This window comes from Paramormyrops kingsleyae, chromosome 5, assembly GCF_048594095.1.
Source record: "Paramormyrops kingsleyae isolate MSU_618 chromosome 5, PKINGS_0.4, whole genome shotgun sequence".
NCBI lineage: Eukaryota > Metazoa > Chordata > Actinopteri > Osteoglossiformes > Mormyridae > Paramormyrops > Paramormyrops kingsleyae.
The window spans coordinates 2,770,241-2,792,577 of NC_132801.1; the positions used below are offsets into that span (position 1 = coordinate 2,770,241).

The 22,337-nt window shown below is 48.7% G+C and overlaps 32 non-coding genes across 32 annotated transcripts; all 32 read left to right on the top strand.

Moving 5' to 3' along the window:
- The first annotated feature begins 38 nt into the window (after positions 1 to 38).
- Positions 39 to 109, top strand: trnag-ccc (transfer RNA glycine (anticodon CCC)). Its single transcript has one exon. It is a non-coding gene; the product is annotated as a tRNA-Gly (tRNA).
- A 185-nt stretch (positions 110 to 294) lies between these two features.
- On the top strand, positions 295 to 365 carry trnag-ccc (transfer RNA glycine (anticodon CCC)). Its single transcript has one exon. It is a non-coding gene; the product is annotated as a tRNA-Gly (tRNA).
- Positions 366 to 549: 184 nt separating this feature from the next.
- trnag-ccc (transfer RNA glycine (anticodon CCC)) lies at positions 550 to 620 on the top strand. The gene has a single exon. It is a non-coding gene; the product is annotated as a tRNA-Gly (tRNA).
- A 196-nt stretch (positions 621 to 816) lies between these two features.
- Positions 817 to 887, top strand: trnag-ccc (transfer RNA glycine (anticodon CCC)). Its single transcript has one exon. It is a non-coding gene; the product is annotated as a tRNA-Gly (tRNA).
- A 196-nt stretch (positions 888 to 1,083) lies between these two features.
- Positions 1,084 to 1,154, top strand: trnag-ccc (transfer RNA glycine (anticodon CCC)). The gene has a single exon. It is a non-coding gene; the product is annotated as a tRNA-Gly (tRNA).
- A 183-nt stretch (positions 1,155 to 1,337) lies between these two features.
- trnag-ccc (transfer RNA glycine (anticodon CCC)) lies at positions 1,338 to 1,408 on the top strand. Its single transcript has one exon. It is a non-coding gene; the product is annotated as a tRNA-Gly (tRNA).
- Positions 1,409 to 1,592: 184 nt separating this feature from the next.
- Positions 1,593 to 1,663, top strand: trnag-ccc (transfer RNA glycine (anticodon CCC)). The gene has a single exon. It is a non-coding gene; the product is annotated as a tRNA-Gly (tRNA).
- Positions 1,664 to 1,855: 192 nt separating this feature from the next.
- trnag-ccc (transfer RNA glycine (anticodon CCC)) lies at positions 1,856 to 1,926 on the top strand. The gene has a single exon. It is a non-coding gene; the product is annotated as a tRNA-Gly (tRNA).
- A 184-nt stretch (positions 1,927 to 2,110) lies between these two features.
- Positions 2,111 to 2,181, top strand: trnag-ccc (transfer RNA glycine (anticodon CCC)). The gene has a single exon. It is a non-coding gene; the product is annotated as a tRNA-Gly (tRNA).
- Positions 2,182 to 2,377: 196 nt separating this feature from the next.
- On the top strand, positions 2,378 to 2,448 carry trnag-ccc (transfer RNA glycine (anticodon CCC)). Its single transcript has one exon. It is a non-coding gene; the product is annotated as a tRNA-Gly (tRNA).
- A 184-nt stretch (positions 2,449 to 2,632) lies between these two features.
- On the top strand, positions 2,633 to 2,703 carry trnag-ccc (transfer RNA glycine (anticodon CCC)). The gene has a single exon. It is a non-coding gene; the product is annotated as a tRNA-Gly (tRNA).
- Positions 2,704 to 2,895: 192 nt separating this feature from the next.
- trnag-ccc (transfer RNA glycine (anticodon CCC)) lies at positions 2,896 to 2,966 on the top strand. Its single transcript has one exon. It is a non-coding gene; the product is annotated as a tRNA-Gly (tRNA).
- A 185-nt stretch (positions 2,967 to 3,151) lies between these two features.
- Positions 3,152 to 3,222, top strand: trnag-ccc (transfer RNA glycine (anticodon CCC)). The gene has a single exon. It is a non-coding gene; the product is annotated as a tRNA-Gly (tRNA).
- A 184-nt stretch (positions 3,223 to 3,406) lies between these two features.
- On the top strand, positions 3,407 to 3,477 carry trnag-ccc (transfer RNA glycine (anticodon CCC)). The gene has a single exon. It is a non-coding gene; the product is annotated as a tRNA-Gly (tRNA).
- Positions 3,478 to 3,673: 196 nt separating this feature from the next.
- Positions 3,674 to 3,744, top strand: trnag-ccc (transfer RNA glycine (anticodon CCC)). Its single transcript has one exon. It is a non-coding gene; the product is annotated as a tRNA-Gly (tRNA).
- A 196-nt stretch (positions 3,745 to 3,940) lies between these two features.
- trnag-ccc (transfer RNA glycine (anticodon CCC)) lies at positions 3,941 to 4,011 on the top strand. Its single transcript has one exon. It is a non-coding gene; the product is annotated as a tRNA-Gly (tRNA).
- A 183-nt stretch (positions 4,012 to 4,194) lies between these two features.
- Positions 4,195 to 4,265, top strand: trnag-ccc (transfer RNA glycine (anticodon CCC)). Its single transcript has one exon. It is a non-coding gene; the product is annotated as a tRNA-Gly (tRNA).
- Positions 4,266 to 7,888: 3,623 nt separating this feature from the next.
- trnag-ccc (transfer RNA glycine (anticodon CCC)) lies at positions 7,889 to 7,959 on the top strand. Its single transcript has one exon. It is a non-coding gene; the product is annotated as a tRNA-Gly (tRNA).
- A 191-nt stretch (positions 7,960 to 8,150) lies between these two features.
- trnag-ccc (transfer RNA glycine (anticodon CCC)) lies at positions 8,151 to 8,221 on the top strand. The gene has a single exon. It is a non-coding gene; the product is annotated as a tRNA-Gly (tRNA).
- Positions 8,222 to 8,412: 191 nt separating this feature from the next.
- trnag-ccc (transfer RNA glycine (anticodon CCC)) lies at positions 8,413 to 8,483 on the top strand. The gene has a single exon. It is a non-coding gene; the product is annotated as a tRNA-Gly (tRNA).
- A 184-nt stretch (positions 8,484 to 8,667) lies between these two features.
- Positions 8,668 to 8,738, top strand: trnag-ccc (transfer RNA glycine (anticodon CCC)). Its single transcript has one exon. It is a non-coding gene; the product is annotated as a tRNA-Gly (tRNA).
- Positions 8,739 to 8,929: 191 nt separating this feature from the next.
- On the top strand, positions 8,930 to 9,000 carry trnag-ccc (transfer RNA glycine (anticodon CCC)). The gene has a single exon. It is a non-coding gene; the product is annotated as a tRNA-Gly (tRNA).
- Positions 9,001 to 9,191: 191 nt separating this feature from the next.
- trnag-ccc (transfer RNA glycine (anticodon CCC)) lies at positions 9,192 to 9,262 on the top strand. The gene has a single exon. It is a non-coding gene; the product is annotated as a tRNA-Gly (tRNA).
- A 191-nt stretch (positions 9,263 to 9,453) lies between these two features.
- Positions 9,454 to 9,524, top strand: trnag-ccc (transfer RNA glycine (anticodon CCC)). Its single transcript has one exon. It is a non-coding gene; the product is annotated as a tRNA-Gly (tRNA).
- A 184-nt stretch (positions 9,525 to 9,708) lies between these two features.
- On the top strand, positions 9,709 to 9,779 carry trnag-ccc (transfer RNA glycine (anticodon CCC)). Its single transcript has one exon. It is a non-coding gene; the product is annotated as a tRNA-Gly (tRNA).
- A 191-nt stretch (positions 9,780 to 9,970) lies between these two features.
- Positions 9,971 to 10,041, top strand: trnag-ccc (transfer RNA glycine (anticodon CCC)). The gene has a single exon. It is a non-coding gene; the product is annotated as a tRNA-Gly (tRNA).
- Positions 10,042 to 10,232: 191 nt separating this feature from the next.
- On the top strand, positions 10,233 to 10,303 carry trnag-ccc (transfer RNA glycine (anticodon CCC)). The gene has a single exon. It is a non-coding gene; the product is annotated as a tRNA-Gly (tRNA).
- Positions 10,304 to 10,487: 184 nt separating this feature from the next.
- trnag-ccc (transfer RNA glycine (anticodon CCC)) lies at positions 10,488 to 10,558 on the top strand. Its single transcript has one exon. It is a non-coding gene; the product is annotated as a tRNA-Gly (tRNA).
- A 184-nt stretch (positions 10,559 to 10,742) lies between these two features.
- Positions 10,743 to 10,813, top strand: trnag-ccc (transfer RNA glycine (anticodon CCC)). The gene has a single exon. It is a non-coding gene; the product is annotated as a tRNA-Gly (tRNA).
- Positions 10,814 to 11,004: 191 nt separating this feature from the next.
- On the top strand, positions 11,005 to 11,075 carry trnag-ccc (transfer RNA glycine (anticodon CCC)). Its single transcript has one exon. It is a non-coding gene; the product is annotated as a tRNA-Gly (tRNA).
- A 184-nt stretch (positions 11,076 to 11,259) lies between these two features.
- trnag-ccc (transfer RNA glycine (anticodon CCC)) lies at positions 11,260 to 11,330 on the top strand. The gene has a single exon. It is a non-coding gene; the product is annotated as a tRNA-Gly (tRNA).
- A 281-nt stretch (positions 11,331 to 11,611) lies between these two features.
- trnag-ccc (transfer RNA glycine (anticodon CCC)) lies at positions 11,612 to 11,682 on the top strand. The gene has a single exon. It is a non-coding gene; the product is annotated as a tRNA-Gly (tRNA).
- The last annotated feature ends 10,655 nt before the right edge of the window (positions 11,683 to 22,337 follow it).

The window sequence follows — 22,337 nt, forward strand, 5'->3', positions numbered from 1 at the left end:
CCAGTACAAGCATTCCACGTATAGCAAATGCTGAGCAAGCACTGCTGGTGTAGTGGTATCATGCAAGGTTCCCATTCTTGTGACCTGGGTTCGATTCCCGGGCAGTGCACATCTCATATAAAACATCAGGAAGTTGGAAATTTGGTGGTTTTCACATTTGTGCATTGTCAGGGAGTTTTAGAGCCACAGGTAGTACTCGGGGTGTAGGATCATGCAAGATTTCCATTCTACTTATTTGCAGGAGATCTATCAATGACCAGTACAAGCATTCCACGTATAGCAAATGCTGAGCAAGCACTGCTGGTGTAGTGGTATCATGCAAGGTTCCCATTCTTGTGACCTGGGTTCGATTCCCGGGCAGTGCACATCTCATATAAAACATCAGGAAGTTTGAAATTTGGTGGTTTTCACATTTGTGCATTGTCAGGGAGTTTTAGAGCCACAGGTAGTACTCGGGGTGTAGGATCATGCAAGATTGCCATTCTACTTATTTGCAGCAGTTCTATCAATGACCAGTACAAGCATTCCACGTTAGCAAATGCTGAGCAAGCACTGCTGGTGTAGTGGTATCATGCAAGGTTCCCATTCTTGTGACCTGGGTTCGATTCCCGGGCAGTGCACATCTCATATCATCAGGAACATCAGGAAGTTTGAAATTTGGTGGTTTTCACATATGTTCCTTGTGCATTGTCAGGGAGTTTTAGAGCCACAGGTAGTACTGGGGGTGTAGGATCATGCAAGATTTCCAATCTACTTATTTGCAGCAGTTCTATCAATCACCAGTAGAAGCATTCCACGTTAGCAAATGCTAAGCAAGCACTGCTGGTGTAGTGGTATCATGCAAGGTTCCCATTCTTGTGACCTGGGTTCGATTCCCGGGCAGTGCTCATCTCATATCATCAGGAACATCAGGAAGTTTGAAATTTGGTGGTTTTCACATATGTTCCTTGTGCATTGTCAGGGAGTTTTAGAGCCACAGGTAGTGCTGGGGGTGTAGGATCATGCAAGATTTCCATTCTACTTATTTGCAGCAGTTCTATCAATGACCAGTACAAGCATTCCACGTTAGCAAATGCTGAGCAAGCACTGCTGGTGTAGTGGTATCATGCAAGGTTCCCATTCTTGTGACCTGGGTTCGATTCCCGGGCAGTGCACATCTCATATAGAACATCAGGAAGTTTGAAATTTGGTGGTTTTCACATATGTTCCTTGTGCATTGTCAGGGAGCCACAGGTAGTACTGGGGGTGTAGGATCATGCAAGATTTCCATTCTACTTATTTGCAGCAGTTCTATCAATCACCAGTAGAAGCATTCCACGTTAGCAAATGCTGAGCAAGCACTGCTGGTGTAGTGGTATCATGCAAGGTTCCCATTCTTGTGACCTGGGTTCGATTCCCGGGCAGTGCACATCTCATATAGAACATCAGGAAGTTGGAAATTTGGTGGTTTTCACATTTGTGCATTGTCAGGGAGTTTTAGAGCCACAGGTAGTACTCGGGGTGTAGGATCATGCAAGATTTCCATTCTACTTATTTGCAGCAGTTCTATCAATGACCAGTACAAGCATTCCACATTAGCAAATGCTGAGCAAGCACTGCTGGTGTAGTGGTATCATGCAAGGTTCCCATTCTTGTGACCTGGGTTCGATTCCCGGGCAGTGCATATGTCATATATAACATCAGGAAGTTTGAAATTTGGTGTTTTTCACATTTGTTCCTTGTGCATTGTCAGGGAGTTTTAGAGCCACAGGTAGTACTCGGGGTGTAGGATCATGCAAGATTTCCATTCTACTTATTTGCAGGAGATCTATCAATGACCAGTACAAGCATTCCACGTATAGCAAATGCTGAGGAAGCACTGCTGGTGTAGTGGTATCATGCAAGGTTCCCATTCTTGTGACCTGGGTTCGATTCCCGGGCAGTGCACATCTCATATAAAACATCAGGAAGTTTGAAATTTGGTGGTTTTCACATTTGTGCATTGTCAGGGAGTTTTAGAGCCACAGGTAGTACTCGGGGTGTAGGATCATGCAAGACTGCCATTCTACTTATTTGCAGCAGTTCTATCAATGACCAGTACAAGCATTCCACGTTAGCAAATGCTGAGCAAGCACTGCTGGTGTAGTGGTATCATGCAAGGTTCCCATTCTTGTGACCTGGGTTCGATTCCCGGGCAGTGCACATCTCATATCATCAGGAACATCAGGAAGTTTGAAATTTGGTGGTTTTCACATATGTTCCTTGTGCATTGTCAGGGAATTTTAGAGCCACAGGTAGTACTGGGGGTGTAGGATCATGCAAGATTTCCAATCTACTTATTTGCAGCAGTTCTATCAATCACCAGTAGAAGCATTCCACGTTAGCAAATGCTGAGCAAGCACTGCTGGTGTAGTGGTATCATGCAAGGTTCCCATTCTTGTGACCTGGGTTCGATTCCCGGGCAGTGCACATCTCATATAGAACATCAGGAAGTTGGAAATTTGGTGGTTTTCACATTTGTGCATTGTCAGGGAGTTTTAGAGCCACAGGTAGTACTCGGGGTGTAGGATCATGCAAGATTTCCATTCTACTTATTTGCAGCAGTTCTATCAATGACCAGTACAAGCATTCCACATTAGCAAATGCTGAGCAAGCACTGCTGGTGTAGTGGTATCATGCAAGGTTCCCATTCTTGTGACCTGGGTTCGATTCCCGGGCAGTGCATATCTCATACATAACATCAGGAAGTTTGAAATTTGGTGTTTTTCACATTTGTTCCTTGTGCATTGTCAGGGAGTTTTAGAGCCACAGGTAGTACTCGGGGTGTAGGATCATGCAAGATTTCCATTCTACTTATTTGCAGGAGATCTATCAATGACCAGTACAAGCATTCCACGTATAGCAAATGCTGAGCAAGCACTGCTGGTGTAGTGGTATCATGCAAGGTTCCCATTCTTGTGACCTGGGTTCGATTCCCGGGCAGTGCACATCTCATATAAAACATCAGGAAGTTGGAAATTTGGTGGTTTTCACATTTGTGCATTGTCAGGGAGTTTTAGAGCCACAGGTAGTACTCGGGGTGTAGGATCATGCAAGATTTCCATTCTACTTATTTGCAGGAGATCTATCAATGACCAGTACAAGCATTCCACGTATAGCAAATGCTGAGCAAGCACTGCTGGTGTAGTGGTATCATGCAAGGTTCCCATTCTTGTGACCTGGGTTCGATTCCCGGGCAGTGCACATCTCATATAAAACATCAGGAAGTTTGAAATTTGGTGGTTTTCACATTTGTGCATTGTCAGGGAGTTTTAGAGCCACAGGTAGTACTCGGGGTGTAGGATCATGCAAGATTGCCATTCTACTTATTTGCAGCAGTTCTATCAATGACCAGTACAAGCATTCCACGTTAGCAAATGCTGAGCAAGCACTGCTGGTGTAGTGGTATCATGCAAGGTTCCCATTCTTGTGACCTGGGTTCGATTCCCGGGCAGTGCACATCTCATATCATCAGGAACATCAGGAAGTTTGAAATTTGGTGGTTTTCACATATGTTCCTTGTGCATTGTCAGGGAGTTTTAGAGCCACAGGTAGTACTGGGGGTGTAGGATCATGCAAGATTTCCAATCTACTTATTTGCAGCAGTTCTATCAATCACCAGTAGAAGCATTCCACGTTAGCAAATGCTAAGCAAGCACTGCTGGTGTAGTGGTATCATGCAAGGTTCCCATTCTTGTGACCTGGGTTCGATTCCCGGGCAGTGCTCATCTCATATCATCAGGAACATCAGGAAGTTTGAAATTTGGTGGTTTTCACATATGTTCCTTGTGCATTGTCAGGGAGTTTTAGAGCCACAGGTAGTGCTGGGGGTGTAGGATCATGCAAGATTTCCATTCTACTTATTTGCAGCAGTTCTATCAATGACCAGTACAAGCATTCCACGTTAGCAAATGCTGAGCAAGCACTGCTGGTGTAGTGGTATCATGCAAGGTTCCCATTCTTGTGACCTGGGTTCGATTCCCGGGCAGTGCACATCTCATATAGAACATCAGGAAGTTTGAAATTTGGTGGTTTTCACATATGTTCCTTGTGCATTGTCAGGGAGCCACAGGTAGTACTGGGGGTGTAGGATCATGCAAGATTTCCATTCTACTTATTTGCAGCAGTTCTATCAATCACCAGTAGAAGCATTCCACGTTAGGAAATGCTAAGCAAGCACTGCTGGTGTAGTGGTATCATGCAAGGTTCCCATTCTTGTGACCTGGGTTCGATTCCCGGGCAGTGCACATCTCATATCATCAGGAACATCAGGAAGTTTGAAATTTGGTGGTTTTCACATATGTTCCTTGTGCATTGTCAGGGAGTTTTAGAGCCACAGGTAGTGCTGGAGGTGTAGGATCATGCAAGATTTCCATTCTACTTATTTGCAGCAGTTCTATCAATGACCAGTACAACCGGGTTGAGTGAACGCTGGCGTAATTTGCTGCCGCTGCTCTCCGGTATCTTTTTCTATTTTTCTATTTGGTTTTCCGGCGTATTCCTCTACGATGTTGTCTGGTAGGAACTGTGTACCGTTCGTATTTGTCTGGACTCTCCTGTCGTTGGTCCTTCAACCCGGTTTTGGACTTTACCGGTATACAGCTGACGAGCTCCTTCAACTTCGTTTTCATCTGGCTGCTCCACCGCCGGCTGCGCTTCATCTTCACACAGACATCGCATTCCTCCCTCGCCGAAAGTATATTCATCGGGGCTCTCGCCGGGACTTTCTTCATGACAAATCCAAACCAATACAGTCATTCTGGTCCACTTCTCGCTGTTCTCCACAGAACTCCGACCGGGCTGTTGACCACAGTGTATTAGCCAGCCTGACCAGGTCGGCTAACACTAACACTTTTGCCAAGTCTAATAGCACTCGTGTCAACTTCGGTCTGCTCAACATCCGCTCGCTTACGAGCAAGGGACATCTCGTCCAAGATCTCCTAACCGACCGTAAGTTTGATTTTTTCTGTTTGACTGAAACGTGGCAACAGCCCAAAGATTTTTCCCAGCTCAACGACTCCACTCCCCCGGGGTTTGTTTATACCTGTCAACCTCGGGAGTACGGCCGTGGTGGAGGTCTCGCGGTAATCTATCGCGAGAATTGGAAAGTTCTGTCGTTGTCTGTACCTGTATTCAGTTCCTTTGAATCCATTGTTTGTCAACTCTCGGGACCTGTTCCAACTGTTGTAGCTGCTATCTACCGCCCTCCAAAGTCTAATTCTGATTTTATAAGAGACTTTGCTGATTTGCTGACCCACTTGGCTACTGTATCTCCTAATATAATACTTCTGGGAGATTTTAACATACATATGGACAACATTAATCATCCACTCACCAAAAATTTTTCATCCTGCCTCGATAGCTTTAGTTTTCATCAATATATAAACTTTCCCACTCATACTAAGGGCCATACTTTGGACTTAGTTTGCTGCTCTGGACTAACTCCCTTCAACTGCAAGGCTGATGAACTGCCAATCTCTGATCATCTGCTACTCTCTTTTAATGTTAAAATTACCCTTTCTATATCCAAGAATCCTCGCACCATCTCTTTCCGTAATATCAAAAAAATTGATCCTAACACTCTTTCTTTAGCTTTTTCAAGACTTTCAGATTTCAACAACTTACTCACCTTAGATGATCTGGTTTCTCATTATAACAGTAGTCTTAATAGTACTTTAAACTCTGTTGCTCCATTAAAAACTAAATCTGTAACATTTTCTCAGTCAGCACCCTGGTTTACATCTGAACTCAGGCTTATGAAAGCAAAAGGTCGACGGCTTGAACGTCTTTATAAGAGAACTGGTCTCACAATCCATAAAGAAATGTATAGTAATCATATTACATATTATAAGGAATGCCTTAACCAAACCAAATCTACTTATTTTACTAATATTATCTGTTCTAATGAAGATTCAACTAAATCACTGTTTTCACTGCTTAACTCTACTTTCATGCCACCGGATTTTCTACCTGTTCACCTATACTCATCTTCTTTCTGTGACTCTCTAATGCTATTTTTTACTGAGAAAATTCACAAAATCCATCAAGACTTAGCTTCTGATGATTCTTGTAATACCTCCCTTGAAATTATCTTGCCAACACATTGTTTTTCTGCTTTTCAGCTCCCCTCTGTTTCTGATATTTCAAATCTCATCTGTAAGTCAAAATCCTCCACCTGTCAGTTAGATCCTATTCCAACAGCTATAGTCAAAGATTGTCTACCCTCTTTGCTTCCCATTATCTTTGCAATCATTCACTCTTCACTTACCACTGGAACTGTTCCTGTCTCTTTCAAAACTGCTGCTATCACCCCAATATTGAAAAAAACTGGTCTTGATCATAATAATTATGATAATTTCCGCCCTATTTCAAATTTACCATTCCTTTCAAAAATTCTTGAAAAAATAGTTGCAACACAGATCCATTCTCACTTAACTAATAATAATTTGTATGAACAGTTTCAGTCTGGTTTTCGACCCCTCCATAGCACTGAAACAGCCCTCATAAAAATAACCAATGACCTTCTTATGGCAGCTGACTCTGGTTTTCTTACCATTCTTATTCTTCTGGATCTGAGTGCAGCCTTTGATACTATCTCTCACTCTGTTCTTCTTAGTAGGTTAACCTCCATTGGTCTCTCTGGTACACCATTACACTGGTTTAAATCATATTTGTCTGACCGCACTCAGTTTATCCAGCTTAAATCATTCACTTCACAGCCTTCTCCTGTTGTTACTGGTGTGCCCCAGGGATCTGTCCTGGGGCCCCTTCTCTTCATTATCTACCTTCTTCCTCTTGGTCATATTTTCCGTAAATATAATATTCATTTTCACTGTTATGCCGATGACACCCAGCTTTATTTGTCCACTAAACCAAACTTCACTCTTCCTCCACCTTCCCTTAGCCTCTGTTTAGCTGAACTTAAATCTTGGTTCTCTTCAAACTTTCTCAAACTTAATAGTAATAAAACAGAGTTTCTTCTAGTTGGCTCCAAATCAACACTATCCAAAATTGATTATTTTTCTATTAATATAGATAACTCTTTAGTTTCCGCGTCCCCAAATGTGAAAAGTCTTGGTGTCATCCTTGACAGCACTTTATCTTTTAATTCACATCTCAATAATATCACTCGGTCCGCATATTTTCATCTGCGCAACATTAATCGTCTCCGTTCATCACTCACCCCACAAGCCACCGCCATTCTTGTCCATAGCCTTGTCACTTCCCGGATCGATTACTGTAATTCACTTTTATTTGGTCTCCCTAAGAAATCCATCCATAAGCTACAACTTGTCCAGAACTCTGCTGCTCGTATTATCACCAAGACCCCTTCTATCCACCACATCACCCCTGTTTTGCAGCAGCTTCACTGGCTACCGGTTATAGAGCGCATCAACTTCAAAATCCTTCTGTATACATTTAAGGCCATCCATCACCTCTCCCCTCCATATTTGTCTGATTTGGTTCAGGTCTCCACTCCATCACGCTGCCTCAGATCCTCTTCCTCTCTTCTTCTCTCTGTCCCTTCTCACCGTCTTGCCACCATGGGGAGCAGAGCTTTCTGCTGCTCTGCTCCCCGCCTCTGGAATTCGCTTCCTCCAGACCTTAGAAACATTACTTCTCTTTCTCTTTTTAAATCTAGGCTCAAAACTCACTTGTTTCAATTTGCTTTTCCAACATAACCTTTCTTTTATTCTATCTTTTTAATTTGGATTGTTTTATATAGATTTTGTAAATTGTTTGCTCTTATGTTTGTTTTTTTATCATTTGTTGTGTACAGTGTCCTTGAGTGTCTTGAAAGGCGCTTTTAAATAAAATGTATTATTATTATTATTATTACAAGCATTCCACGTTAGCAAATGCTAAGCAAGCACTGCTGGTGTAGTGGTATCATGCAAGGTTCCCATTCTTGTGACCTGGGTTCGATTCCCGGGCAGTGCACATCTCATATAGAACATCAGGAAGTTTGAAATTTGGTGGTTTTCACATTTGTTCCTTGTGCATTGTCAGGGAGTTTTAGAGCCACAGGTAGTACTGGGGGTGTAGGATCATGCAAGATTTCCATTCTACTTATTTGCAGCAGTTCTATCAATGACCAGTACAAGCATTCCACGTTAGCAAATGCTGAGCAAGCACTGCTGGTGTAGTGGTATCATGCAAGGTTCCCATTCTTGTGACCTGGGTTCGATTCCCGGGCAGTGCACATCTCATATAGAACATCAGGAAGTTTGAAAATTGGTGGTTTTCACATATGTTCCTTGTGCATTGTCAGGGAGTTTTAGAGCCACAGGTAGTGCTGGGGGTGTAGGATCATGCAAGATTTCCATTCTACTTATTTGCAGCAGTTCTATCAATGACCAGTACAAGCATTCCACGTTAGTAAATGCTGAGCAAGCACTGCTGGTGTAGTGGTATCATGCAAGGTTCCCATTCTTGTGACCTGGGTTCGATTCCCGGGCAGTGCACATCTCATATAGAACATCAGGAAGTTGGAAATTTGGTGGTTTTCACATTTGTGCATTGTCAGGGAGTTTTAGAGCCACAGGTAGTACTCGGGGTGTAGGATCATGCAAGATTTCCATTCTACTTATTTGCAGCAGTTCTATCAATGACCAGTACAAGCATTCCACGTTAGCAAATGCTGAGCAAGCACTGCTGGTGTAGTGATATCATGCAAGGTTCCCATTCTTGTGACCTGGGTTCGATTCCCGGGCAGTGCATATCTCATATATAACATCAGGAAGTTTGAAATTTGGTGTTTTTCACATTTGTTCCTTGTGCATTGTCAGGGAGTTTTAGAGCCACAGGTAGTACTCGGGGTGTAGGATCATGCAAGATTTCCATTCTACTTATTTGCAGCAGTTCTATCAATGACCAGTACAAGCATTCCACGTTAGCAAATGCTGAGCAAGCACTGCTGGTGTAGTGGTATCATGCAAGGTTCCCATTCTTATGACCTGGGTTCGATTCCCGGGCAGTGCACATCTCATATAGAACATCAGGAAGTTTGAAATTTGGTGGTTTTCACATATGTTCCTTGTGCATTGTCAGGGAGTTTTCGAGCCACAGGTAGTGCTGGGGGTGTAGGATCATGCAAGATTTCCATTCTACTTATTTGCAGCAGTTCTATCAATGACCAGTACAAGCATTCCACGTTAGTAAATGCTGAGCAAGCACTGCTGGTGTAGTGGTATCATGCAAGGTTCCCATTCTTGTGACCTGGGTTCGATTCCCGGGCAGTGCACATCTCATATAGAACATCAGGAAGTTTGAAATTTGGTGGTTTTCACATATGTTCCTTGTGCATTGTCAGGGAGTTTTAGAGCCACAGGTAGTACTGGGGGTGTAGGATCATGCAAGATTTCCATTCTACTTATTTGCAGCAGTTCTATCAATCACCAGTAGAAGCATTCCACGTTAGCAAATGCTGAGCAAGCACTGCTGGTGTAGTGGTATCATGCAAGGTTCCCATTCTTGTGACCTGGGTTCGATTCCCGGGCAGTGCACATCTCATATAGAACATCAGGAAGTTGGAAATTTGGTGGTTTTCACATTTGTGCATTGTCAGGGAGTTTTAGAGCCACAGGTAGTACTCGGGGTGTAGGATCATGCAAGATTTCCATTCTACTTATTTGCAGCAGTTCTATCAATGACCAGTACAAGCATTCCACGTTAGCAAATGCTGAGCAAGCACTGCTGGTGTAGTGGTATCATGCAAGGTTCCCATTCTTGTGACCTGGGTTCGATTCCCGGGCAGTGCATATCTCATATATAACATCCGGAAGTTTGAAATTTGGTGTTTTTCACGTTTGTTCCATGTGCATTGTCAGGGAGTTTTAGAGCCACAGGTAGTACTCGGGGAGTAGGATCATGCAAGATTTCCATTCTACTTATTTGCAGCAGTTCTATCAATGACCAGTACAAGCATTCCACGTTAGCAAATGCTGAGCAAGCACTGCTGGTGTAGTGGTATCATGCAAGGTTCCCATTCTTGTGACCTGGGTTCGATTCCCGGGCAGCGCACATCTCATATAAAACATCAGGAAGTTTGAAATTTGGTGGTTTTCACATATGTTCCTTGTGCATTGTCAGGGAGTTTTAGAGCCACAGGTAGTACTGGGGGTGTAGGATCATCCAAGATTTCCATTCTACTTATTTGCAGCAGTTCTATCAATGACCAGTACAAGCATTCCACGTTAGCAAATGCTGAGCAAGCACTGCTGGTGTAGTGGTATCATGCAAGGTTCCCATTCTTGTGACCTGGGTTCGATTCCCGGGCAGTGCAAATCTCATATAGAACATCAGGAAGTTTGAAATTTGGTGGTTTTCACATATGTGCATTGTCAGGGAGTTTTAGAGCCACAGGTAGTACCGGGGGTGTAGGATCATGCAAGATTTCCATTCTACTTATTTGCAGCAGTTCTATCAATGACCAGTACAAGCATTCCACGTTAGCAAATGCTGAGCAAGCACTGCTGATGTAGTGGTATCATGCAAGGTTCCCATTCTTGTAACCTGGGTTCGATTCCCGGGCAGTGCACATCTCATATAGAACATCAGGAAGTTTGAAATTTGGTGGTTTTCACATTTGTGCATTGTCAGGGAGTTTTAGAGCCACAGGTAGTACTCGGGGTGTAGGATCATGCAAGATTTCCATTCTACTTATTTGCAGCAGTTCTATCAATGACCAGTACAAGCATTCCACGTTAGCAAATGCTGAGCAAGCACTGCTGGTGTAGTGGTATCATGCAAGGTTCCCATTCTTGTGACCTGGGTTCGATTCCCGGGCAGTGCATATCTCATATATAACATCAGGAAGTTTGAAATTTGGTGTTTTTCACATTTGTTCCTTGTGCATTGTCAGGGAGTTTTAGAGCCACAGGTAGTACTCGGGGTGTAGGATCATGCAAGATTTCCATTCTACTTATTTGCAGCAGTTCTATCAATGACCAGTACAAGCATTCCACGTTAGCAAATGCTGAGCAAGCACTGCTGGTGTAGTGGTATCATGCAAGGTTCCCATTCTTGTGACCTGGGTTCGATTCCCGGGCAGTGCACATCTCATATAGAACATCAGGAAGTTTGAAATTTGGTGGTTTTCACATTTGTGCATTGTCAGGGAGTTTTAGAGCCACAGGTAGTACTCGGGGTGTAGGATCATGCAAGATTTCCATTCTACCTATTTTCAGCAGTTCTATCAATGACCAGTACAAGCATTCCACGTTAGCAAATTCTGAGCAAGCACTGCTGGTGTAGTGGTATCATGCAAGGTTCCCATTCTTGTGACCTGGGCTCGATTCCCGGGCAGTGCATATCTTACATATAACATCTGGAAGTAGGATATTTGCTGGGTTTCACATTTGTTCCATGGGCATTGTCAGGGTGATTTAGAGCCTCAGGGAGTATGATCATGCAAGTTTCCCTTTCAACTTATTTTCACCAGTTCAGTCAATGACCAGTAGAAGCATTCCTTGTTAGCAAACAGTGAGCAAGCAATGCTGGTGTAGGATCATGCAAGATTTCCATTCTACATATTTTAAGCAGTTCTATCAATCACCAGTACAATCATTCCGCATTATCAAATAATGGGCAAGCACTGCTGGTGTAGTGGTATCATGCAAGGTTTCCATTCTTGTGACCTGGGTTCGATTCCCAGGCAGTGCACATCTCAAATAGAACATCAGGAAGTTCATAATTTGGTGGTTTTCACATTTGTTCCTTGTGCATTGTCAGGGTGTTTTAGAGCCACAGGTAGTACTTGGGGTGTAGGATCATGCAAGATTTCCATTCTACTTATTTTCAGCAGTTCTATCAATCACCAGTACAATCATTCTGCATTAGCAAATAATGAGCAAGCACTGCTGGTGTAGTTGTATTATCCAAGATTCCCATTCTCATGACCTCGCACCACCTAGTGGGGTTATCAAATGCAGCAAATGGTTTATGAAGCTTCGTCTTGGCCACATTAGTGAAGAGGTCACCATGAGGCAAGACATGCACTGAGCACAAATATATGGCAACATGGCTGCCGGCGGTTTACAAAACGCTAATGTAAGTCAATTAATAAAAGATTGCTGTGTTTTTATTTAATAATTTTTCAATTATTTTTTAGATTTTTTTAATCTTTTACCAGTGCAATGTGCGGATACAAAAAGTTCGATCCTCTTAGATTTGCAAACTGCTTGGACGACTTCACTAAAATAAACCTGTTCAAAATAACGATTCCTTCATAAATCGCAAATGTTGACTCGAATGGCTGTTTTTGAGTGTAATTAGGCTCGTTTCTTGCTAATACGCGCGTGTCTCTCCGACTGAATATCGCGCAAATGCAAATGCGATCAGAAGTGTATTGAACTTGGGAACAATATCACGCGTTGTATCAGGACTGTATCTGTATTCAGTCCTCATTACATTTTGAATACAATTGCTTTTTTATATAAAAAAAAAAAAAGACAACACTTAGAATTCATACTATTTAATATAAAAATATAATCTTTTTAAGCAAAACTCTTTTTTAAGATATGCCTGTGCACACTTTTCTCTTTGCCCATCATTAACTCAACCCGGATAAATTTCCCAAAAATACAGCAGGATTCAAGCAACTCAACAGTTATCCAGAGAGAAAACGGATGTTGCACGTTGTACATACCCAGCGGGCTTGAAGGTGAGCTGGTGCGTTTTTCGTCTGTGTCACGCCCCGCTCCGTCCGCTCCCGATGTGTGCCACGCCCACCTCGTTACCTCGTGTTCAGCCCTAATTGTGATCGCCTGTGTCCTGTTAAGTCTAGCTTGTCTTGTGTATTTAGTCCTCGTCTGAGTCAGTCTTCCCCAGACTTGTCATTGTAGTGTCCGTCGATGTCCGTACCTGTCCGTCTGTCTCCAAATAAACCCCGTTTCCCTAACTCCTGGCTGCTACTCGCCTGCTTCCTTGCTCGCCTCCCCACCGAACGTGACAGAATGACAAGTCTCCCCACCAAGCTCAGCGCTGTCAGGGACGAACTCCCTGTGGATGAAGAAGTCCTTCACTGGACCAACCTGCTGGAGCTCCGTGATGATCCGGTAGCGCGCCCGCTAATAAAGGAGTGTTGGAAGCTCTTGAAGAAGAGAGACGATCACGGTGAGAAACAGCTTCTCGTAAGGGTGGAAGAACCCCTTCGTCGGCTAAGGGAGAGAGCGGCTGTTTGGTTGTCCCCGCTGGGATATACCTCCTGGGAGCCGCCCCCCGACTAACCTTCGAACGCCCTCTCCGTCTTGGGCAAGACGGCTAGAGCTCCAGGCTCCGCCGCCCAGCAAAGGACGCGTCGTCCACAGCGCACGACTGAGCTTAAAGCGGCTTCGGCCGCTCAACCCCCCAGCTCCAAAAGGAACCGGCGTAAGCAACGCCGAGCGCGGCGTGAGGAAGAGGCAGCGCTCTTTCTAGGAGCCTGCTCCCTTACGCCCGCTGGGGAAGACGCCGCTGATGCCGGTACGCCTCACGTTGAGGAAAAGCCACCTCCGTTAGAGGCTTACGGCTTCCGGCCGGCGTGCCTGGGCCACGGAGGAATACGCGCCGTGAGGGACGCTATTCCCCGCGTTCCAATAGCCCTTAAAGGGACAGCGCCGATGTGCTCGGCATCCCTCCTGCCGGCTCCGGACCTGCCCGCGGCACCGCCGGCTGCTGCTGCTACCGCCTCTCCGCCCGCGGCACAGCCTGCTGCTGCCGCCGCTTTGCCCGCGGCACCACCCGCTGCTGCCACCGACCTGCCTGCAGCACTGCCTGCTGCTGCTGCCGCTGATCTGCCCGCGGCTGCACTACCTGTTGCTGCTGCCGCCGATCTGCCTGCAGCACCGCCTGTTGCGACTGCCGCCGATCTGCCCGCGGCTGCGCTGCCTGCTGCCTCCGCCGATCTGCCCGCGGCTGCGCTGCCTGCTGCCTCCGCCGATCTGCCCGCGGCTGCGCTGCCTGCAGCTGCCGCCGATCTGCCCGCGGCACCGCCGGTTGCAGCTGTCGCCGATCTGCCCGCGGCACCGCCTGCTGCAGCTGCCGCCTCTCTGTCCGCGGCACCGCCTGCTGCAGCTGCCGCCACACTGCCCGCGGCACAGCCTGACCCGCCTGTCCAGCCTGACCCGCCGGTCCAGCCTGACCCGCTTGTCCTGCTTGTCCTGCCTGCTGCAGCTGCCGCCGCTTTGCCCACGGCACCGCCTGACCCGCTTGTCCTGCCTGTCCTGCTTGACCCACCTGACCCGCCTGTCCTGCCTGCTCTTCCTGCAGTCCCTACAGCTGCCACCACTCTGGCTGCGGCACCCGCTGCGGCGCCCCCTGCTGGCCGCGTGATGGCGGCGCCCCCTGCTGGCCGCGTGATGGCGGCGCCCCCTGCTGGCCGCGTGATGGCGGCGCCCCCTGCTGGCCGCGTGATGGCGGCGCCCGCTGCGACGCCCCCTGCTAGCCGCGTGATGGCGGCGCCCGCTGCGACGCCCCCTGCTGGCCAAGTGACTGCGGCGCCCGCCGAGGCACCCCCTGCTGGCCAAGTGACTGCAGCGCCCGACGAGGCGCCCCCTGCTGGCCGCACGCCCAAGGTGCCCTCCAAGGTGCCCCTTGCTGGCCACGTGACGGCGGCGCCCGTCCTGCCGGCACCTGAACTGCCCGTCTCGCCTGTCCTGCCGGCTCCTGAACTGCCTGTCTCACCGGTCCTGCCGGCGCCTGAACTGCCGGAGGTGGCCGCGGTTGCGCCCCCTGCTGGCCGTGTGAGGGCGGCGCCCGCTATGGCGCTCCCTGCTGGTCGCGTGCTGGCGGCGCCCGCCGAGGCGCCCCCTGCTGACCGGACGCCCGAGGTGCCTGCCCAGGCGGCCCCTGCTGGTCGCACGCCTGCAGCTGCCTCCGCTCTGCCTGAGGTGCCCGCCGAGGCGCCTCCTGCTGGCCACACGCCTGCGGCCCCGTCCGAGGCCGCCGCTCCAGTCCTGCCCGCGGCCCTGCCTGAGGCTGCCTCTCCCGTCCTGCCCGCGGCCCTGCCTGAGGCCGCCTCTCCAGTCCTGCCCGCGGCTCTGGCTGCCCCGCCTGCGGCCACGCCCGCGGCTCTGGCTGCCCCGCCTGCGGCCACGCCCGCGGCTCTGGCTGCCCCGCCTGCGGCCACGCCCGCGGCTCCGGCTGCCCCGCCTATTGCCTCCTTAGAGGCCCCGACTCCCTCGCCATTACCCCGGCAAGGCCAACGCCCCACAGGACCCCGCCTGTCGGTGTCCCGTAAGGGAAGGGGACATAGGCGTCGGGTCCGGGTCCCGCCCTCCCTGCCCCCTGGCTCGCCCGTTCGGCCCCTGGCTGTGGCTCGGTTGCTGCCTGCGGGTCCTCCGGCTCGGGGTTGGCGGTCGCCGCCGGGTCCCCCCCTGGATCCTCGGTGCCGGTCCTCGGTCCCGCCTCCGGGTCCATGTCGGTCGCCTCCGGGCCCCCCTGCTCCGGCTGGGCGTCGGACGGCGCCTTCCCCGGCTTCGGCTGCGCCTCCGCCTGCCGCGGCTTCCCCCTCCTGCCTGCCTTCACTGGTGTTCCCTCCTGCTGCCTCCGTGTCCCCTCCGTCACTCCCTCGTCCCGTTCCCTTGGCCCCTGGGTGGTCCCCTCCTGCTCCCTCCTCCCTCTCCCCTGCGGCCCCTCCGGCCGCTGCCCGTCGCCCGCCTGGGCTCCCTCGTGCTCCCCTTTTTCCTCCTCCCTTTCCCTTTGTCCCGCCTGTCTCTGCTCCTCGTCCCTTTGTTCCTCCTCCGTTCACTCCTGGCCCTTTTGTTCCGCCTTTCTCCCCTTCTGTGTCTCCCTTCCGGGTCTGTCTGTCCGCTTTCCCTGTTCTTTGTCGGGTTCTGTCCTTCATCTCGTCCCTGTTCCTGTTTTGTGTCTCTGTCTTGTTCCCTGTTTTTGGTTGATGTTTTGCTTTGTCTTCCAGGTCCTGTTCCCCGGTTCTGTCTCATCCGTCGCTTCCTCTCGGGCGCACCCGGTGTGCGCGCCTTTGGGGGGGGGTTATGTCACGCCCCGCTCCGTCCGCTCCCGATGTGTGCCACGCCCACCTCGTTACCTCGTGTTCAGCCCTAATTGTGATCGCCTGTGTCCTGTTAAGTCTAGCTTGTCTTGTGTATTTAGTCCTCGTCTGAGTCAGTCTTCCCCAGACTTGTCATTGTAGTGTCCGTCGATGTCCGTACTGTACCTGTCCGTCTGTCTCCGAATAAACCCCGTTTCCCTAACTCCTGGCTGCTACTCGCCTGCTTCCTTGCTCGCCTCCCCACCGAACGTGACAGTCTGGATACTAAAAGGTTTTTTTTTTTTCATGTCAATTTTTAGAGTATGACATAGAAACAGAATTCGGTTCTTAGAGAAGTATTGACAATTAATGACAGTAGTAAGGGTTGATTACTGTTCTTTGGGGTGATATTATCAGTTATGACCACGAGATGGCAGTATTTTACAATCTTAGAAATTAGATATTCTTTGGAATAGGCTTAGACCAGGGGTGGCCAAATTTATCCGTAAAGGGCGGGTGTGTATGCAGGTTTTTCGAATAACCTGCAGGTCAGCTGTTCAAACCCAGGTGTGAGTACTCTTCAGCCAATCAGTCCTCTAATTAGTAATCTAATTAGGGAGTTGCAGCGAAAACCCGTATACACGCCGGCCCTTTGCGGATAAGATTGGCCACCCCTGGCTTAGACGAATGAATGAAAATATATATAGCACTTTGTCATAACACCCAAAGCACTTTACAGAAGCAATGGGGAGCCACTTCAAGCACCACCACTGTGTAGCGACAGCAGCCATTCTGCACCAGTACGCTCACCACACAGTAGCTAAGGTGGTGAAGGTGCAGGAGAGAATTCACCAGTTAGATACTGGGATCACTAGGAGGCCAGATTTGAAAGGGCCACAATGGGCAATTCAGCCAGGGCATCAGGGTACCTGACCTACCCTTTCAAAAGATGCCCAGGGATGACCTCAGAGAGTCGAGACTTAGGTTTTCCATTTCATCCAAAGCATGGCACCATTTTTACAGCAGCCCCCCATCACTGCACTGGGGCATACTGGATGGGCTAACCTGCTGGCCACAGTGTCCCCGTCACTACACTGGGGCATGGGGATCCACACAGACCACTGGATGGGCTAACCTGCTGGCCACAGTGTCCCCGTCACTGCACTGGGGCATGGGGATCCACACAGACCACTGGGTGGGCTAACCTGCTGGCCACAGTGTCCCCGTCACTGTCAGTTGTCCTGTCTTTTTGCACTGTCCTGCAGTGATTGCACCAATAGCACACTATGCTCTCTACGTTGTTAGGTTGTTATATGTTAGTCTTGTGTCAATATATGAAGCACCGTGGTCTGTTTAATTTTTAACTGCATACTGCACTAACTGTGTATGGTTAAACACGACGGTAAAGACCTACTTCACTTGCCTTGAATATATTACCATATAACTACCATATATTACCACAGACTAATGGATAATCAATTAAGAAATTTCTTTAATTCTGTTTTGAAACATATAAAAATGTTTCCATCTATGTGTGATGGTTATAAAATACAGTATCTTATAATAACGCAGTTAAACTTGTTACTTATTTGGCTTTCAGTCATCAAAGTTTGAACATGAGCCGGCAGTCCAGAAGAAGAAGGAAAGAAGAGAAATAAAGACCCAAAGTAACAGTCTGTTACCCTATTTAACTGTCCATCTTGTTTCTTCTCTTATTAGAATAAGGTGCGGAACACATGAAAAAAACGAGAAATGAAGAGGAGTCTGTTATCCCGTTTAACTGGCTTCTGTTTGTCCACTCTGCATACCGTATGCATTTCACCTCACTCTGATTTAGATTTTGCTCTGTCTGACATCTCGGCCCTGGATGGTGGCATACAGCAGCATCTGTGGAGCAGAGTAATAACAAATAATTATACATTCACAAAAGACAGCAGGAAATATAGCAATATCCATAATATTTACATTAAATCATGAACTAGCAGTCATGCTGTGAGTAAAGTTTATAAATACAATTCAAGAACCCAATGCCATATAATGTTGAAAAATCATTTTTAGTACCTTGGAGAGATTTCTAAACCATTTTCTAACTCAGGGACAGTTTAAATTTTTAGAAGTGGGATTATTAGGGATAGAACTGGGCGATATGGCAAAATATTTTATCATGATAACTTTTTCGAATGAAACGATACTGATAATTATCACAATATAATAATAAATGATGCCAGCAACAGACTTATACCTTGATGGAACTTGTATAAAAATAGCACCTAACTGTTACTTATTTAAGAAAACTAATGTTTAGGCCAATCGCCATGTTACGCCCCTCCCACTGTGTCTGCCTGGTCCTTCCCTTTCCTCCCTGGCTCGAGCCTAAAAAAGCCACACCTTGTGCCTGTTTGTCTTACCTGTCATTCCTGCCCTCTTGTTAATCACTCACAAGCTGCCTCCTGTTTGCCCCTTCGTTAGTCTTATATTTAAGTTCTTCCCAGTGCTGTGCTTCACAGATCTGTCATTTATGTGTATGTGTACCGGGGGGGGGGGGAGTGGGAACGGAAGCTGTTACAGACATTCATCAGATGTATCTGATCAAAGCCAGCAGAATCCATTGACCAAAACCAAATCAGTAACTTTACCTTGCAGAACACAGGAGCTGTTGGTCTAAGTACCTCATTACAAGCCCATTTTTTAAAAATTCAAACAAATTTTTGCCTTCATTATCCCTGCCTTGAAACAAGTTGAAGGAAGCAAATGTCAGAGAGTTAGCATGAACACCTAAAACGGAGCCAAAGTTATGGACTGTAACCTAATCCTAGTACAGAATCACATCTGCAGTTTATTAGTCTGCTAGGATGAAGTGAATCACTAACCTTTTTTTCCATTGTTTTGTTCTTGCAGGAATCTCCATTTTTTATCAGAACCAAGGAGAGTATATTTCCTCTTTAATCGGTTCATTTTTCCCCTGGGACATCAGCAATCAGAGCATGACACGGGGAAAAAAGACCCTTAGAATTATAGATGGGCAAGAGGTAAGTGGAAACCTTACAGGGTGAGCTGGCCAGCTGGAAGCAGGAGTGCGGCAGCCAGAGGCATCTGGCCAAGGCAGCGGAGGAGGCGTTGTGTGGGCGCGAGATGGTGCTGCTCAGCCAGGAGGAGGCGTGTCGCGGATTGGAGGCCCAGCTGAGCCAGGTACATGGCGAGCGGCAGGAGGCGGAGGTAGGAGGCGTGCCGTGCTCTGGAGGCCCGGCTGAGCCAGGAACATGGCGAGCGGCAGGAGGCGGAGGTAGGAGGCGTGCCGTGCTCTGGAGGCCCGGCTGAGCCAGGAACATGGCGAGCGGCAGGAGGCGGGGGTAGGAGGCGTGCCGTGCTCTGGAGGCCCGGCTGAGCCAGGAACATGGCGAGCGGCAGGAGGCGGGGGTAGGAGGCGTGCCGTGCTCTGGAGGCCCGGCTGACGCAGGATCATGGCGAGCGGCAGGAGGCGGTGGTAGGAGGCGTGCCGTGCTCTGGAGGCCCGGCTGACGCAGGATCATGGCGAGCGGCAGGAGGCGGGGGTAGGAGGCGTGCCGTGCTCTGGAGGCCCAGCTGAGCCAGGAACATGGCGAGCGGCAGGAGGCGTGCCGTGCTCTGGAGGCCCAGCTGACCCAGGAACAGGGCGAGCGGCAGGAGGCGGAGGTAGGAGGCGTGCCGTGCTCTGGAGGCCCAGCTGACCCAGGAACAGGGCGAGCGGCAGGAGGCGGAGGTAGGAGGCGTGCCGTGCTCTGGAGGCCCAGCTGACCCAGGAACATGGCGAGCAGCAGGAGTCTGGCCAGCGGCTACACGACTCCCTGGAGCAGCGGTGGCACTTTCAGGAGAAGCTGCGAGAGCAGGAGGCCCCTCAGGAGAACCAGCCTGATGATCAACAGCCACCCCCCCCCAGAAGTCACAGAGGAAGAAGAGTAGGAGCTTGGGGGGGGGCTGCGTCTCCAGAGCCTGCTGACCACCCAGTGCTCCCTAACAGCTCATCTCTGCCAGTGGTCCCTAGCTGCTCGGCAGGTCTGCGGTCCCCAAAGAGAGGTGCTCGGCTGTGAGAGTCTCTGGGTGTCATGCTCCCCAGCCTGGAGGACCCCCTGGAAGCAGCAGCATTTCCCCCTTAGGCCATGTGGAGGGAAGGTCCCCCCCAGGTGAGCATCACTGGTTGCCCCCCCCCCCCCCCCACCACCAAAGCATAGTGATATTGGGAAGTCAGCACCCCCTAAGAAACTGGCTCATTGATGTGATGCAGCTACTCCCCTCAGGTAAAGACTCAGATCTCCAACCACCAGAATAACACACTTGGAGAACGGCTTCTTCCTCAGTGCTATCAGCCTCCTCAACAGCCTCCTGCTTATACTCAAATAGCAATGCAACATTTACACCGTTTCAGTGATTACCTGCAGCACAGCGCATTATAAGAGCACATTGCAGGTGATGCGCTGTAGGTATGGATGGATGTTTTCTGCATTTTATCTCTGTCAATTTTCAGCATTGCACTAAATTTGCACAGACTAATGTATTTACCCCCTACTTTGTATTTAGGCCTCTCTGTTGCATGTTGGGTATCTTGCATTTATTCTCTCTCCATGTTATGCTCAATTGTCATGGTGTCCCCAACTGTCACTCTGTGTTGACACAAACTTCCGCTGCCTTTGGTCATGTGGCAAGAAAGATTCAGCTTCTCACTCTGTAATCATTTTTTCCAGTGTTCCTGGTTTTATCCCTGCATCGCTTAATTCTCTGTACATGTGAAAAGCCGGCAAGACAGAGTACAACACGAGAGAAGATGAGTCAATATGAGACAAGGTAAGGTAGGACAGGACAGGGCAGGACAGGATAGGTATTCAATGTCCTTTGTGGTTTAGGGTGACTTATTTAGGAAGCATATACAGTAAATTTTAGTCCATGAGAAAATCGATGTCGTCTCTGATGCAGTTACACAGCCGGTCGACATCCTGAACATAAAGGTCACGACGTTCCAGGCTGTCAGCATTTCTGTGGATTCTGCATTGTTCCTTGCGGTCTGACCAGTTCAGGAGAGGGTGTGCTTTCTTCTCGTTTGCATAGACTCCTCTCTTACACTCTGCACACTGTGTAAAGTCGCTCAGTGCACTGCAGGGAGTGACTTGAATGAAGTCACCAGAGATTGCTACAAATCTGCTGGGCCGTTGTGCTTGAAAATACTGCAGAGTATCGTCGGGCCCCACACTCGGCATCCCTGATGGATAAAGATGCAAAACAATGACAGCAATTACGTGTGAAAATTCCCACAGCGGGGGGGGGGCATGTCCTCAGGCTCAGAAGCAGCGACTCGTTACTAGCAAAGCTGAGTCGTTCTACAGTCACATGCTTAGGATTACGCCAACTGGGGATATTAAAGAGAGGTATCCAGGGGTGGAGTGGCAACAAAACGCATCCCGGGAGCTGGTTGGTTACCCCTGGTATATTTTTGCTGCCAACTGGGGGAGGGGGGGGGATGGTCCACCTTAGTGTATTTTGCAGATCACGATCGACCGATTGGCCACCACGGAAATGAAGCAATTCTCCATTAATCATCTCCCGCGATCCACCTGGACACACGCCGAACTCAGCTGATGGGTCCGGCACCGATGGGTTATGGGTTATGTAATGCCGGGGTTGGGAAGGGAGACCGACCCGTTGGGGCTTGGTGCCTGTGACTGGAAGGTCATGGGTTTGATTCTCGCGCTCAGAAGAGCAGCCATGTCTCCATTGGGCGCTTAAGCAGAGGTCCCCAATCCCCCGGAAAAGGTCCTGCATGAACGACTGGCCCCCGCGCTCAGAAGAGCAGCCATGTCTCCATTGGGCGCTTAAGCAGAGGTCCCCAATCCCCCGGAAAAGGTCCTGCATGAACGACTGGCCCACGCGCTCAGAAGAGCAGCCATGTCTCCATTGGGCGCTTAAGCAGAGGTCCCCAATCCCCCGGAAAAGGTCCTGCATGAACGACTGGCCCCCGCGCTCAGATCTCAGGATTTGCTCTCACCTCTTCATGTGCATTTTTACAAAAAGAAGAACAAGATGGTATAAGTGGGGGAAAACACGTTCTAATGGACCTGTTCTCGTACAAATGGCTGATCTTCATTTCAATGACAATTCCGTCGCAGACCCAAACCATGCAAAGGTGTGGGACACAGCGACCCGGGTTACCATCTGAAATGGGCTGAAACTTGGCAGTAGTGCATTCTGGGTTGGCAAAGGATAGTACTGTAGAGCTAAAATATTTTTACCATGCACTGCACCATATGAGGAACACCCCCCCCCACACACACACTAACAAAAGACCATGATTCCTGACAGCACAGAGCCCCCTTAACACAGA